Genomic DNA, 17,373 nt, shown 5'->3' on the forward strand with positions numbered 1-17,373 from the left:
ACAATGCATGTTTTAAGAGAACAATACAAAAGCCTGAACCTTCCATTAAATAAGTCTTGCAAGCAGAAAGGAAAGAATAATGAGGTCCCAATGACAAAGATATCTTTTTTTGTACCACATAATCATTTTTCTTGGTTCCAAGCAAATAGGGGAGACTCATTTTAAACAAAAACACGGTAAGATTTTCTAACCCACTTTTAACGTATCTCAGAAAAAAACTTAATATAAATACTCTCTAATAAAATCAATGAAGCACTCAACAGTTGTACAGAAGAATCATCCTGCTCAGTTGGAGGGACTCAGGTTTAGAGAAACTAGAAAGTTATCCTGTCCACCCCAACATAACCGCTATGAAATAGACTGAATTATTTTCATACTTCACTATCATTCCCCTCCAACACAAATGGTAACAAAAATATATATATATATTTTCTTTTAACAGTCACTGTTTAAAAATAAAGACCATAAAGTACATGAAAAACACTTGGAGAAAACGACAGCAGATCCAAACATGTTCAAACAAATACTTAGGTGTTTTGCAAACAATAAGAATATATTCTTATATATACTACAGCATCAGGACAGCACACAATTTTAACTGAATTATTAAAAGACAGCTTCAGCACCAACCTGTATTTTTAACTTGCTTCTGTACACCCGTATTTCTTCAAAATTGTGGCAAAGGCACATCCATAGTCAGCAATGAAGAAGCTGGTATGCCCTCAGCCCAGGATACTTGAGTGCTTGCCACTTGGGGTGAGACCATGCCTCCTCACCCAGCTCACCTGAAGCTCATTAAACCATTCTGGAACATACTTTGTGCCAGCAAAGGCACAGGTTGCAGCCCCAGCTGGTATCACAGGTGGAGGAAGCCCCTCCAGCTGCTCTCCTGCTCCACCAATTTTCTAACATCCAAAATTTCTGTTCCTGATCCATGTGCTGCCTTATTTGTTTCTTGGAGCCTCCGGTTCTACACCTTATGTTATGCAGAGTGGCTCCTGCTAAGTGGGAAGATGACACGCAATGTGCTCAGCTGGCCAAAGAAAATTCTTGGTATTTTCTCCTTTATCCTGATTAATTTAATTTGACACTGGGATTTTTTATTATTATTTTTTTTTTTCCAGAAATATTGTTGCTAAACTTTGGAAATAGTAAATAAATAAATAAATAAAAATCAAGACCATTTACATATACACATATACACACACACACTTCACACAGTCATGGAACAAAAATGAAATTAACTGATTTTGCATACAAATATTTTCTTTGAAAAGACATCAGTGAACTGTTAACAGAACAGATAACGTTTTACTTTCAATTACTGACTGAAGGAGTATAATTGTCGGTTAAATAATACCTAATTAAAACAATTTCTAATTCTTTTTCATTCGTCTTCTGAGATTTGATATTTTAGTGAGCTTTAGCTTTTTTCACCAATATATTAAATGGAAAAAAACGCTCAAGATGATAACTTTCTTTCTACCCACCTCATTTCTACTTTCTGAAATGTTAAGGAGCTTGGAATATGCACAGCATAGAAAACAAACTGCATTAAATATTACATCAAGTGATAGGAAAAAAAGTCACAGAACATAGTTATTACTTGAAATACATGCTACTAATGACCAATTAATTTCTCTATTTAGAAAATTCTAAAACCTATAGACAGTAATAAACTCGTATTATTAATAGTAGCTTACAAATACTATAATTTGGAACTCTGCAAGTTCCAAATTCCTTAAGAGTTTTGAGCCACACAAATGCTAATTTCTTCTCTCATGTTTTTAAAAGCTTTTATTTGGCACAACAGCAAAGTACCAACTACAGAAGGCGTTACTAGTATTTGTGAGGTATTTTTTTCTTTCTTGTTATTGAAGATGACAAAATTTATTTTCCTCTCTGAAGATCAAAAAATGAGAAGAAAAACATTTTTGATAACTGAGGAAAACTATTTTTCATACTATACAGCCAGCATAGAAGTCACACTATCAATTGAGAGAATCTCTTCTGCACCTTTCAACAGCTGCAGATCAAGATTTTGATCCCACTTGCAGAAGTAGAAACTTACAGCAAATTTACTGGAGTCTTTAATTCTCCTGGAATATCTTTATAGTAATGTTACAATCTGTTTTTGTTTTGGCCCAAGACATTCCACCCACTTGCATGGCTCCCTGCAAAAGGGCTGCCTATAGCAACCCCCTGTCTGTGGCTAGGGAAGGATAAAGACTTCCAAGACATTTTTTAAGAGAGAAAGAAAAAGGACATAAAAACAAATATGGAACCAAAAAAAAAAAAAAAAATCTATAAATAAATAAATAACAGCCCAAAATCAACAACAAAACCCACACCCCAAATTATAAAAAGCTTTGCCACCTGGCCAACCACCACAGCTACCCTCTGAATATGACAATCTGTATTCAGCTGCCTTCCTTTCAAACTCGGGCACTGGTAAAGATATTTTTTTAAATCACCTCTAGCAAATTAATCAAGGAGGATAGCTTCTTGAAATAGATATCCGGAGGATCAGTCTGAAACAGTAAAGGAATACTTGGCAATACTAGGTTGATGGTTGGAGTCGATGAATTTAGAGGTCTTTTCCAACCTAAATGATTTTATGATTCTACATAGTGCTACAAGTTCTGACATCTGCTGTGGTACCTGAAGGAAGATAACAGAGGGAAGGAAAGATGCACCATTGTTTTAATCCAGTATGTTTTCTTGTTTAGTGGGAGAAATCAGTATTATTTACACCCTAATTTTATTAATTTTTGTAGTAATGAATTTTACAGGAAAAGGAGCAATTTTACTTCCAGTTAAAACTGTGATCTATACTAGTTGTACATGCCCATTAAAAAATAATTAAGCAAAACAAAACACAGAAAGCCATAGTAACAGGAAACATTAAACACATTATTTCATTGGTGTTGATGGCAAGCAGACTTTCCCATATTGGAAGCATGGAGTTTAGGAGAGTAGTTAACGTGAAGTGTTAATATCTAGTTAGAGCTCAGTTCTGATTTAGGGCTATCTCCTGGAGCTTGCGTCATGTACCTGGTTCCATTTTACATGTTCCTGGTGTTCCATTTTTCACACAGAAGTCACTGGCACCAACAGCTCTTTTTTTTGCATTGAATCACCCATTAATTTTTCCTACTCTGATTATAGAAAGAAAGGTGTGGTTCCTCAACAGTTGTACCCATCAGTTCCACCCTCTTTTTCTGTCCTCTCATTCCCATCAGCAGCAGAAGCTTGGGATTGGTTACTCCCTGTAAAGGCTAGGGTAACAGCAGACTTCTGAAATACAGCCCCAAATTGATTTTCTGATCAGCAGTACTCACTACAGAGGCAATAGCAGAAAAAAAAAAAAAAAAAAAAAGGCACTAGGGAGATGCAGAGAGGCAATGACACTTTTCCCATGTGTTGGAGCCCTAAGTCATTCTTTGCATGGTAACAGTCAGCTGTGGGATGATAAAAAGAACATGTTTTGTCTATCAGCTTTTATTTCTTCATGTATGATTATTGAAGTAATATGACAGCAAAAAAAGAGAGAAACAAACAAAACCCACCAGGTTTCTGATTAAAACTCCTTCTCATGGAAGGCAAGTACTTAAATCAGAGAAGTGCAACAGAAATTCATAGTCATGAGACCTTTCAAGATGTTTTTACAGGGATCAATAGGAACAGGAAGAAAAGAAAATACACTGGTACAGACCAATGCCAGGATACTAGAGGGAACTACTGCCTTTCCAACAGAATTTCCCTCTCCTCTCTCTCCATCTTTCCTTATCTTCAAGACCTGGTTTCCCTGTTGATTCAGAGTTTTGAGATAATGGAAACTTTATCAAACTAAGTATTTAATTGTTTTTTACCTGCAGTATCACGTACCCTGGTCTCCACACAAGGGGAATTAACAACTGAAAATTCTATTTGCTGTTCTAGTTATCTGTTATATTCTTTGCTCTTCTGCTTCATTCTTTTCACAAACTATTTATTACTCTGCTCAACACACAAAGCCCTTTCCCAGCTACTTCAGAGAAAGCTAACTGAAGAATACTGTTTAAGCCCCCAGAAGGCTGGTGAAACTGTAGGTATAATGCTGGGTCTCATTATAAGAAGCTGAAAGAAGGAAGAACTCAGGGTTCAAATAAGCAATGCCTTGAGACCAGTTCTTCCATTAAGACCTTACAGCAGCCACAGCTTCTTAATGAAAACTGTTATGTGAGAGGAAAAAATCATTCTGATACTAACACTCCTGATTCTGGGTGAGAATTGCAGCCATTGTAGAATAACAGCATGATCTCTAATACACAATTGGATCACGAGAGGTTTCTGGCCTCTCTTACGGGCCAGAACCTCACTCTCAATTGCTACTCATAAAAAACATACAGTTTTAATGCTTTCATCAAAAAGCCAGTCTTGGAAATTAAGATTCAAGATAATTAAATATTACATATTTAATAATTTTGTATTTTAACAAGAATTTTATAACTTCACATAAGCCAAAGTTGTCTGTCTTTGTGGAATGCCTTAGCAAACATCCAGCGTGTGCAGGCTTATTGTACGGTTCATAAAAATTTGGAAGACATGCCTGATTCTCTAACAAACCATTAAATCTTGTTTCCATTAATGTGTTGCTATCAGATTAAAACCCGTGACGTACAAAGTAAAAATAAATAAATAAATAATAATAATATTAAAGCTTCCTTGATAGTCAGGAATATTTCACATGAGAAAGTAACCATACAAATTACATGCACTTTTCATTTGAATTGAGTGAACTGCAGCATACTAACAGGGAAAGAGCTCCAAGATATCTGAAATACTGTCTAGGAAAAATGACAACTGCAGTTAGTCAATGTACTTCAATGGTAATCTTAATTTTCCTCTCAGTGAAGAACATGGAAACAACTCCATTAATTTATCCTCATTTGACAGCCCAAACCACGTGTTGATTCATTTTCAAACCACGACAGACCCTACTGAGCAATGGACGTTCCCATTCTTTCTTAGAAAACCAGAAAGATCCCTTGAAAACGGCATCAGACTGCACGTTCAGACTGAAATTTCTCCACGGGCATTTTGTGCTATTTTTGAGGTTTTTGGAGCTTTAAGGAGTTGTTTTTAAGGTAGAGGTGCAGCAAATAGTGCATTACTGAATTAGTGAATCACAGAAATAGTTTTTTTCAAAGCTGAACACTGAGGGAAAAAGAACTGGCTTCAACCGCTTCTCTTTGATTAAGTAACTCCTAATTTGCTGAGCCAGATTTCTTTGTTTTATTACTTATTCATTACTTAATATGTAACCAATCCTAACAAGAATTTCTAATTATACATGTTAATAAGACTGTTACCTATATTGACTTAAACATCCCACAGAAAACAGAGATTTAACACAGTTCAATCTAATGTATTAAAATATGGAATTCAGAAAGAAAAAAATAGAATAGTAACTTATTTTTCGTGTGTATAGCTATGCCATGATGTTACTTAAATATCACATGAAAAGAAGGAAAAATGTATTCAAGTATTAAATCTCAAAGTAACAGCAATAATATTCTTAATACTAATATTCTTAAATATTTAACAGAAAAAAATATAAACGTTTTTACTCCAATTAAGAAATAAGCGTACGGTGACTGAATAACATTACTTTCAGATACAGTTTGAGGGTTCTGGATAGTGTAAGCAAAACTGAATTATGCTAGCTCAAAAATAAAAATCAGTGAGAAAATAGGGCATAAATCTCACTGTGCTCATCCCAAGAAAGACAAAAAGCAGAGCTGGAAGGTGTGCCCTCAACAAGGGGAAAGAGAGTGGAGGTAAAGTGGTGAATTTTGATTATGAGAGAAACCCCACTTCATCTTTTTCTTATGTAGATAAATATTTATACACACAAAAAGAATAAACTAATTAGCAGGTCCGATGTGACTGTTCTTTATTTTACATTTCCTGCATACAAAGCAAAAAAAAATGAATTACTTAATTTCACATCTTAATGTATAGCACTTATGGTTTTAATTCATCCCCTATTTTTTCTTTTGCATTCACAATACTTTTACTTTTTAAGATTGCTCATGAATGTTGCTCTTGGCAATGGATCTAGATAAAATTTACATGGCAGAGAGTAAAGGTATAGTGGGGGAGGAAAAAAAGTCGCTCGGTCTGGGGTCTACCAAACTTGGCAGACCTTTTCGTTGCAAGAATACAATAGAGGCATTTCATCATTTTAGTAAGTAATAAGTAGATAGATGTCTACTTCAGCATGTATCCCCCTTAAGAGGTCAATGTTGGCATAAAACCATGCAGTATCCACCATGAAAAGTGATGGGCTTGCTGAAGATGTGGTTAAATTCAGGAATAACGTAACCATCTTCACGCACACTACGACTCAGTAGTTTTAAAGCAGTTCCACAGGTAACGTCTTGGAGAGGTGTAGTGATAGATACCTTTCAATTGTTGATATGTCACACAGCAAATAATTAGATTTATTATTAAAAACAAACCAACCAAACAACAAAAACAAAATAACCACCCCCCCAAAAAAAAATCACCTAAAAAGTATAGAAAACCTATTTTGACATAGCAGACATTTATTTTGTAGATGTCACTGCTGCATGTATCCTATTTGACAGCAGACAGAAGAACCAAATTCTACTTGCAATTACTTAAAAATGAGATAAACAAGAACTCACATCAGCAAAAGGGAGCTCAATTACGACAGGTTTCTACGGGTTACGCAACAGCAATTTTAGTTATGTAGGTGTAGTTGTCATATTGAAATAAAAATAAAATTCTAGGAATGCATTGAAGGAAAGCTGTGCTCAGTTAGTTCCAAACCTAAGCCCATGGGAGAAACATTCAAAGGAGATGAAAACAGACTTTAAAAGCAGAGTTTCTTTCTGTTCCCTGAAACGCATATGTTGTCTGCTTCTGGTAGCTAACACTTCAAGCAGCACTCAGCAGATTCAACTAAATTGGCTGTGAATGGGCAGAAAGATCTGTTGAACAGAAAACATTTCGCCTCACAGTTTTCTAGACTTTGAAGCAGGAACTGTTGCAGCCAGCTATTCTGAACAGGGCTCCCATGCCTCACTCCCCCACTCTTCCTCTCTAACTGTTTTTCCAACAGATCAAAGCATTTCTAGCTTAAAGAGGTAACCTGTCTACAGCTTTTAAATGCAAATAAACAAGTACATGGATAACTAATATACCTAAATACAGACGATTGGCTATTGCTAAGCAGATACCCATACAAAAAACATCTAGCACCCTGCAGAGTAAAAAGCCAATGGGATCAGTGATGATTGTGCTCATTTACAAACATTGCAATAAAAAATAATGTAGTAACATACTTGTCAGTACTCCCAATACCCCTCTACATGTCTTAGTATACTTAGACACTACTTTTTCGACAAAAATTCTTTGTAAGGCAAGGCAAAACCTACTACATGAGAAATAAAAGTCTGATGTTTACTCTCGTATGACTGTGTTCAATTGAAGAACACAAACTGACATAGCTGACAAAAATACCCCAAGGAAATTAGTCTAATTGGCTTAGATCTGAATTATTTGAATACTTCTAAGTTGGAATCTTTTAAATACTTTATCAGCAATAAATAATTGCCCAACATATGTATGGAACTTAAGCTTGCATATGGAGGTGAGTGCAATATTTAAATAAAAACTTTGGCCTAATTGCTTTTAAGAAGTCACCATGCAATTAACTACATCTTACTAATACGCATCTTAGAAACTTGTCATTGTGCCCCTGCACTTTATTACATTCAAGAGACAAAATTACACCAAACTATGTTTTAAGAAATTGCTTTAAAGGTGTCTTATCTATCTCATTTACAGTGAGGAAAGAGACATCACTAGGTTTTTATACCCATGTGCCAGGGCAGAAAGAATTCCAACAAGTCCAAAGGAATGGAAAAATCCATTTGTGAGCTTTGTATGCAGAGACTTGTGAACATAAAAGCTTGAAAGTCAATTTTAAACACAGTGTATCTCAGTAATATGTTGTGTGGTAACTTCACCAGGCTCAACGATTCAGATGTTCAGACTGTATTACCTCCAGTTAACCAGGGTTGGGAGGAGCATTTCAAAAGAATATACTTTTCTTACTCAGATTTCTCCGGAGAAGATGTGAAAGTGGTGAGATCAATTTGGCTGGACAGAATCGAGAAGGACAAGCAGTTATCAATTCAGTACAGAATAGGGAGGTTTCACTCGCCTGCAGGACACTACCAGCCAGCTTTCATACTAGAACAGATAGAATCTAGAGACACTGAGACATGCCGATTATTTTTAAATCAAGATGATTCTGTTTGCAATACTAATGCAGCACTATGATAGTGGAGCCTTGGCTCCACTAATTTCAAACTGTTGAGATTTTACAGAAAAGAAGCTTTTACAGAAAAGAAGTATAAATTAATACCAGATACACAGAGTGAAGCACGGCGAGGATAGGTGGGAAAATATAGATCAGGTCCCAGGAACTGTGACTATCAGTCTTCCACATTAAGGGAGAAAATGCTATAGCAATTGGTTACAGAACAACCAACTCACACTTGTGTGCGTATAGATGTTTACGCACACAAACAGTTAATGTTCAACTGTAGATACTATAAATGTTCATTTATTTTTCAATTCCAAATGTGAATACCCTCCCCCCAATTTTCCCAATTAATATTTTTTAATACTAAAAAAATCCTGTTTTTTTTGTTTTGTTTTTGTTTTTGTTTTTTTCGAATTCCTAACCGTCTTGCCTCTTTTTCTATTGTTCCAGTGGACAGCATCTAAAAGCAACAGACAATAGGTCCATAGATACAGAAATAAAAAGTTACTGGAAAAAAAAAAAAAATAATAAAAGTTTTATTCTACGTTTTTTGTGATCACACTTGGAACTTTCAACAGTATTTTCTTGCACTTAAATTCCCTTTTTAATTTCACACATGGAAGATATTATTTGGCACTTGAACAGGCCCCCTGTATTTTTGAGTTCTTACACTGGAGAGATAAATGGATAAACTCCCATCTCTCCTGCTCTTGATGCTTGACTGGGGACAGTTTTCAGCAGCAAGTTAGAAGGCAACAGCGCATCAATCCACACTGTAAGAATTATAGTCTCAGAATGAAAATCTTTTTTTTTTTTTTTTTTCTCTCTCCCATCAAGTACTAAAATGTTTTCAGGTTTTCAGCAAATCAGTAAATATTTCATTTTGCCATCTTTGGAAAAAGAAAAAAAAAAAAAAAGTAAAGGAATCACAAGGGAATTGGGGTTAAAAAAATAAATACAGTAAAGAGCGGCATGGGGCCGATGGTTCCTTACCTGAGTTTACTGCAATTATGACTTTCATATGGGGTGAAATGATTCTAGCTCAAATATACCCTGTATCTAATGTCTCCATGTTGAACTGCATTCTGCTTCTCTTACATGACAGGTAAGATGTTTTTACCGTGCTGCAACAGATCTCTCAAAGTAAGTCCAAAATAAGTCCTTTTCAAGCTGTTCAACTTAACATAAGACACTGAAGTGTTCACTGGAACAACAGGCTGTGTGAAAACAATTCTATAGCTTTGGGGTTAGGGCACTCAGCTGGCAGGGGCAACCCCTGAATGCCAATACCTTTTCAACTGAGTATTTAATTCTTCACACAAAATTGAACAGCTGCAATGAGAGAGGGAGAAAACTCCTGCCAAATGTGTTAGAGCACTTTCCAGTGATGATTAGAGGCAAATAATTCTAGCAAAAGCACCAGACCAATTCAGCCAAATCCAGCAGCTGAAGGTATTTTCTTCACTGAGGAAGAATGGTAAACCTCACCCTGAAAAGAGGATTAATAAAATGGCAGATAACAATTACAAAGCTGATTAAAGATTTGGGTTTAAATCTCTATTATATTCTACTATTTCTCTTTTATTCAAATTGTGACTAAGACTTTTTTTTTAAACAATAAATGTGAATTTCTATATGTAGGCTTTTTCAAGTTATGAAAAACTTAAAATAACAATGATTGAAGTTTTCATTTTACCTATTTATCTACTCTTTCTTTTTACTACTAATCTATAATACTTTAAAATAGACGGCTTATGTTTTCCTCATTTAAATTATTATTTATTTAATTATCTAACTAAAATCGTAAGTCTTTTTCTTTTGCCAAAATAATGTCTTTTTTACCTCAGCACCCATGATGGTGTAAATTAGGCAAGATAAGGTACTATGTTTTCCTAAAATCAAAAGCAAATAAAACCATGTTGAGGTTTTGACCATAGCATGAAATATGTTTGTGCCCAAGTCAGTATTCTTACAAATAAAGGTCAGGTATGTCAGATACTCGATTTTTAGTAGAACAGTGTCCAAGAGGTGGTATATGATTTTTCTGGCTGCAGAACCATTCACAGACAGAAATGGAAACAAAATCCATTTCCCAGAGCTCAGGATACAATTTAGGAATCGCATCCTTAATTAATTTCCTTAATCCTTTCTTGAACCCATTGACTCTTTTGGTCTCTACAGTGTCACGTTGCAAAGACTTACAATGCAATTGAATTCATTGCCTGGGATTTCGCTGGTGTCTTTTGTTTCATTGACCATGCTCTCTAAACACAAACTATGGATGTATGATAAATTGTTTTGAAAGACTATCTTTGTATAATATTCCCTTGGCAATTTTGATTCTGAGTTATAATACAAAAATCAATATTTAACCTAGTCACAAAAAAAATGAAAAAAATGAATCATTTTAAAATTCTCTCAACTGCCACGACCATCGAAGGGAAATAATTGAAAAACTAAAAGTTACTTGAAACCCTCTTGAGAAAATGAAATACCAGCAAGTGTACAATGACTTTCAGCTAATTAAGGCAACACATGATTTTACAACATACATAATGGATGGCAGCATATACTTTACAGTTTACTGAGCCCTATCGATAAAACCATCAACATTCTTCACTCAGACAAGGTTTCATGTTCCTGCTAAACACTGAGCTAAACACTCTAAATCTTCCTCTCTGCAATGCAATCACAGACATCAGTACAATTCTAAAGCTACATCCTTCCCTAAATGCCAACCATGTACAATAGAGAACCTGTCCGCTTGTTTGTTTTTCCATTTAAAGCAAGAAGCAAAAGTCTTGTGTCCTGGCAGCAAACACACAAGAAACAATTTGTTAGCTTTTGCAGTTTAACACACGTTATGGACCCTTTACTCTGCACTTTCCAAAACAGTACATTCTGATCAATCCATCAACATCCTTCACATCGCGGTATTACGAAAAGCTATTCAGGAAAGGTAGATCACACGAGGATTTTTCTTCTCTAAAACTAACACAGAAATTAGAAGCATCTTTTTCATTTATAACTCTTCCTCCTCCCCACTCTCCATAAATTTACACACATGCACACACGCTCTACCTCCTTACCCCTTTCCATAACACCAAGGAGCAGGCTTTTCACTCATTTCCACACAGAATGAGTAAAGCTGTCAAACTTTCTGTAGTGAACAGCCTGATGGAACCAGAGTCAGAACAAAGCCAAATGTGTTTAACCACTTTAAATAGATCTCTCTCCATCATGTCAGTGAATTAAAAAATAATTATGATTATAAAACTCTGAGTGGATGAAAGGAGAGGCCAAAGGTTCCAGCGGAGAGAAACTTTGCAGCTTTTGTCTGTGGAAAACGGCTGCAGGAGATTTCCATGGGGCTTCTCTTTACAACTGCAAACAAAGGTTACCTTTTTGTTGGTACCCAGTTTCTGACAGCAGCTGATTCAGACGCAGCTGTTGAGCTGAAGAGGTTGCCTAGCTCTTTTCCAGTGCATGAATTAACCAAGACCGCACTGATGAAATCTGACGACTACTAGCCCCTGTAGCAACAAGTTGTTGAATAAAATGTTTTCCAATAAAACATAAAGCAAAAACTGACTAATCTCAGATTAAACAGTCAATCAGTTTTACAATCTTGGGCAAATGAGCTCTTGGTTGAAGAGACAAAGAATAGATGTTTTAGGTTTGCTTTTGGGGGACTGTGGTGCATTGGGGGGTACTGAAAGGAGTATGATGAAGAGCACCCCACTACCACACCACATCGTACTCTACTGAGTACAATGAAAAGGTAGTAAGGAAAAGTAATGATACTGAATGACTTATTACGGATCCTCAGGTAAAACAAGACAAGATTTAAAATACCTTTAATAATAATAATAAAGTAAATTAAAAATAAAAGACATCTGTGATGCAATTTCCAAGGCAGACTCTAACAAAAGGAGCACACGGAGCAACCATTAGACAAGATGCTCCATGTTACTCTCCAACAGGTTCAAGAAATTTCCAATTGTTCCCAAGTACAAACAAAACAGGGACTGGCAACACCCACTCAGATAAATCACTCACTGGGGCAACTGAACACTATTGTAGCAAAAAGTAAAGCAAAGCAAAGCAAAGGCTGACTACTTATTTACATTCAACAGTTGTATAAAAGCCTAGGTATTAATAAAACTGGTGAAAACTCTGATAAGTGATTAGAAAAGTCACAGACTGCAGATGATAAATAAGAAAAAGAACATGCAGAGCTAAATTATCCTTACTAAAGTATGTGCCAATACTATAAAGAGGCAAACTCACTGGAGGCAATACAATTTAGAAGTACCAGCAAAAAGTCGACTTGTTCTTGGGTTTAAAAGTCCCTTGCGATCATCAAGAAGTTTTGTTAAGGGCAGAGAACTCAAAAAAGTAAGACAAAATTTGGGAATATATTCGAAAGAACAGACAAGTACAAAAATGAAGTTAAAACAAAATCTGTGATCACCCAGAGGAAAAAACAAACAAACAAACAAACAAACAAAAAACAAACAAACAACAAAAAAAACATATGCCCTGTAGCAAAGAGTGAAAAGTTTTTTGAGCAAAAGCTCCTACAAGGTGGGAGTTGTGTTCTGGAAGTCACAAGATCAAGAGAAGAGCCAGAATAACTAGCATTAGCTATTACAAAACACAAAGCTATACTTATGCTTGAACTGTCCTAGAAATAAAATGGTTAAGAGAAACAGTGCAGCCACAAAGGGGAAAATACCAAAAGTGTTTTAAGTCACTGAGAATACTTCCATGCAAATATAAGCAGCTAATGCAGGAAAGCATAAACCTCTGATAATCCTCCAAAAAAGGACTAGCACACTTTTCCTTTTTAAATAAACATACCAGCAAATTTGTATCAATGGCTGAAGTACCACTATTTCCTTAGATACAAAGTTCAGTAACTGTGACCTTAGTGTGAGGTTTTAGGTTTTCATTTTTTAATATTAGTCAAGAATTCATTCTTTAATCACATGGAGGACAGCTTGGCTATTGGAAAGGATTTGTCCCTTAAGTACACAAAACGTGATAAACTGAAATGTACAGGTCATCAGGCCTCAGTCCACAGATCCTGTGAACATGTAGCAATCAGCTTTCTAACTCATTATATGCTTCCAGTGTGTTCTTTGAAGGAAGAACACCTTACAATGAAGTCTTTTCTAAAGCTGAACTTTTATGTATCTGATGGCTGATACTGAGCCACAGTAGCTCACAAAATTCAAGTTTCAAAAAGAACTGACAAGACCATTTAGCCATCTTTCACAGAACTCACACAATGAAAGAGGCAAAGGCATACAAAGGCACACAATGAAAGACATATATTTTTTCTTTTATTTTCTTTTTTCCCTTTCTTAATTATTATGTTTAGGAAATGTAAGATCCATGGGGAAAATCTATGAAATACTTGAGCTTTCGATAGGGTGTCTTTTTTGGATGGAAATACAGAGAGGACTATTGTTTAGTGTTATCAGCTCCACTAACGCTTTCATTATAATAGTAAAAAGTAAAACACATGTAATTTGTCAGATATTGAGAGGACTGTCATTACGCTGATGATCTTCATTTGCATTGTTAAAAAGCAATTGTTATTTCCTTAGTGAAAATAGGAAAATTGTATCTGGCAAAACATTTCCACCCCTGCAAGAGAGCAATGGATCATTTCCAGCAACGTAAAGCAAAGCTGGATATTCCATTAACACAGCAAAGCAGCTATCATTGCTTAGAGTTCATGGTCAAAAAGAGACCTCTACTGTGTGCAACTCAGTGAGGAACAATCTAATGTGTGACTTTATCAAGCACCTCATTTGGTTTTGTGAGCCACTTCATGGTAGCTTGAACAAGGACAGAAAAGGAAAGTTATTCAAATTAGTAATACTGAGACACAGCATTGCCAAACTACATCAAGTTAAACCAATACTGTGAAAGCTGGAAACTGTATTTAATGGAATAATGATGGCATTTCTTAGGCTATCTTCACAGAATCACAGAATGTTAGGGATTGGAAGGGACCTTGAAAGATCATCTAGTCCAATTCCCCTGGTGGAACAGGAACACCTTAATCATGTCACACAGGAACTTGTCCAGGAGGGTTTGGAAAGTCTCCAGAGAAGGAGACTCCACAATCCCCCTGGGCAGCCTGTTCTAGTGCTTTGTTACCCTCACCGTAAAAAAAAATCTGTCTCATATATAAGTGGAACCTCCCGTGTTCCAGCTAACACCTATTTTCCTTTGTTGTCCTATCATTGGGTGTCACCAAGAAGAGCCTGGCTCCGTCCTCCTGACACTCACCCTTTACATATTTATAAACGTTAATAAGATCATCCCCCAGTCTCCTCTTCTCCAAAATAAAGAGACCCAGCTCCCTCAGCCTTTCCTCGTAAGGGAGATGCTCCACTCCCTTAATCATCCTTGTGGCTCTGTGCTGGACTCTCAAGCAGTTCCCTGTCCTTCCTGAACTGAGGGGCCCAGAACTGGATGCAATATTCTAGATGAGTAGAGTAGAGGGCAGAGTAGAGGGGGAGAACCTCTCTCAACCTACTAACCACATCCCTTCTAATACACCCCAGGAAGCCATCGGCCTTCTTGGCTACAAGAGCACAGTGTTGGCTCATGGTCACCATGTATTCATTTTCCCAGTAGCTAACTCATTTCTATGGTGTGAAAATTTCTCAATGGGCAAGATATTTATAAATTTCAGTTTCAAAACAAAATCTATTACTACTAAAGGGACATTCAAAAGCAATTAATAGAGAAAATTCATATTATGCATCTATTCTGAGTGATTCCCCTCACTGACTGCATTGGCAGGTATAATATTTTATCTGAGGGGGAATTTTTTTATTTTTTATTTTATTTATTTTTTTTCCCTCAGTAAGCAGTTTTCAACCTTAATTAGAAGCAGTGTTCACCTGCCCCAGGGACAAATTTCTGGCAACACTAGCCATCACGTGCATAGTTCCACTGAAACCAGGAGTGGTACATTAGATGAGAAATGTTTGCAGAACTGGGCCCCAAGCAGTAAATAGTATCAGCCTGAATGTAAGATGAATGAATGATATAGCATGGAAGAGTAGTTCAGTCCCACATCATGGACACATATCTGAAAATAACTGCAACTCTGGGAGATATTTTCAAGAGCCTTTTGGAACAGAATCTCTTGTTACAGAGATAGTATGTATGACCAAATGCTTAACACTACGTATCAGGCAAAGCAGTGCGTGTCCTTTTCCCTCCTTCAAAGCAAAACCCTGAGGAGGTTATTCTTACAAACTGCTGATGGATTAAAAACATGTTGATTTATTCTTGGCTTACCTAGCATTTTAGTAAACCAGGTTCTACTCAGGCTTACAATTAGAGGCAATTCTAGTGTGTATACAGGCTCTCGTCTACCTAACAAACTCTAAGCAACCTCCCTCCCTTGCTTATTGTCCCTCTTCTCCTTCCAGTTCTAAAAAGATTCAGCTTATTTATGTTAACATATAAGTATGAGAGAATCTATCTTGACTGTAAATTCAAAATGAAGTCGCTGTGCTGCTTATTTAGGAATATAATAGTATTTTTTAAATTCAGTTTTCAGTATCAGTCACCCAGTGAGGATATGAACGCATGGTGCCATTTGACAAAACCCATTTCCCAAGTAGAATCATTTCTAAAATTATTCACTGCTTATGGTGGCATCTCCAGTTAACCATCACAGACCAGAAGAATACACTAGTATTCAGTATTAATCAATGCTTTGTTTGAAGTTTCCTTTTTTTCCCCGATTCCAATAATGTGACAAGAGCAGTACAGTGCATTACCCACAGCATCTGAGACACACAGTTTATGAAGCCCAAGTAGCAAATATTACATTATTCCTTCTAAAAGGAAGCCTGGTAACACAAAATCAGTGATAACGTAATTCAGATACCGTAAACTGAAACAATGAAATTTTATAATGATGTTCAATTGTTTTTTTCTGAGAGATACGGAACATTACTTTGCCCTTTTTTTTTTTCCCCCTTAATCCTAAAGAAATGAGGATTATAACTTCATGCTGTTTGTCTCTTCCAATAGCTTTTGAACACGTTTCTCAGTTTTAACAGAATTTGACAGAGGGATATGGCCTCAAAGATACGTTCCCACAAGTTTTGTGACACTAAACAGGTAGGAAGAGGAGAGAGATCTTTGTGTAATCACATTACATATCCCACTAAGAGAAAGGCTTCAGAGTATACATGTGCTTTGCTAAACTGTAGAGGATTTCCAAGAAACACAACTTATGCCACAACCAGAGAAAAAACTTCAGGTGAAGCATATAAACAGAGAGAAAACATGCATAGAAAGGAAAACGGCTCCCTACCTCTGGCACTTCTGAAGTTACTTGTTATGAAGTAGAGGTAGCAGTGGAAAAATCATGTTTCTTTGTTATCTCCTACCTGACTTTGGAGATTTCTACTTCCTGGGAAGCCTGATGACTTCAGTGGCAGAGATAACCCTGACAGGTTACACTTCATGATCCATTGGTGCTGTTCTTCAACATCACTGTTGTAAACAGAGATCAGAGCATGGCTCTTACTCATTTTGGATTCATACATAATCTCTGAATATGTGGTTAGTTGGGAGGTGTGTTTTTTTGTTTGGTTGTTGGTTTTGTTGTTTGTTTTTTTACAACTCATAACAGTATTCTTACATCTTTCTTACTGTTTTTCTCTAATACTTTAGGACTTCACCCATTTATGACGATTTGCTGGGTTTACAGTATACTGGAAGTGTCAACTCTGTATACTTTTACCCTTCTTTTTCTCAGGTTACTAATAATACTAGTCACAATTTCTGTGAAGCTATTCTAATGTATGCTATTTTTAAACAAACACGTAGGAGTCAATATGCCAGTGGGAAACACAAGGAGCAATGCATTTCAGACATACCCTGTTTCACTGTAGGGAACTATCTCATGACCATGGGGGCTCGTAGCTACCATTAGCTACCTACTGCAATTTATTTGAAAAAAAAAAAAAAAAAAAAAAAAA

This window comes from Oxyura jamaicensis, chromosome 5 (assembly GCF_011077185.1).
Source record: "Oxyura jamaicensis isolate SHBP4307 breed ruddy duck chromosome 5, BPBGC_Ojam_1.0, whole genome shotgun sequence".
Lineage (NCBI taxonomy): Eukaryota > Metazoa > Chordata > Aves > Anseriformes > Anatidae > Oxyura > Oxyura jamaicensis.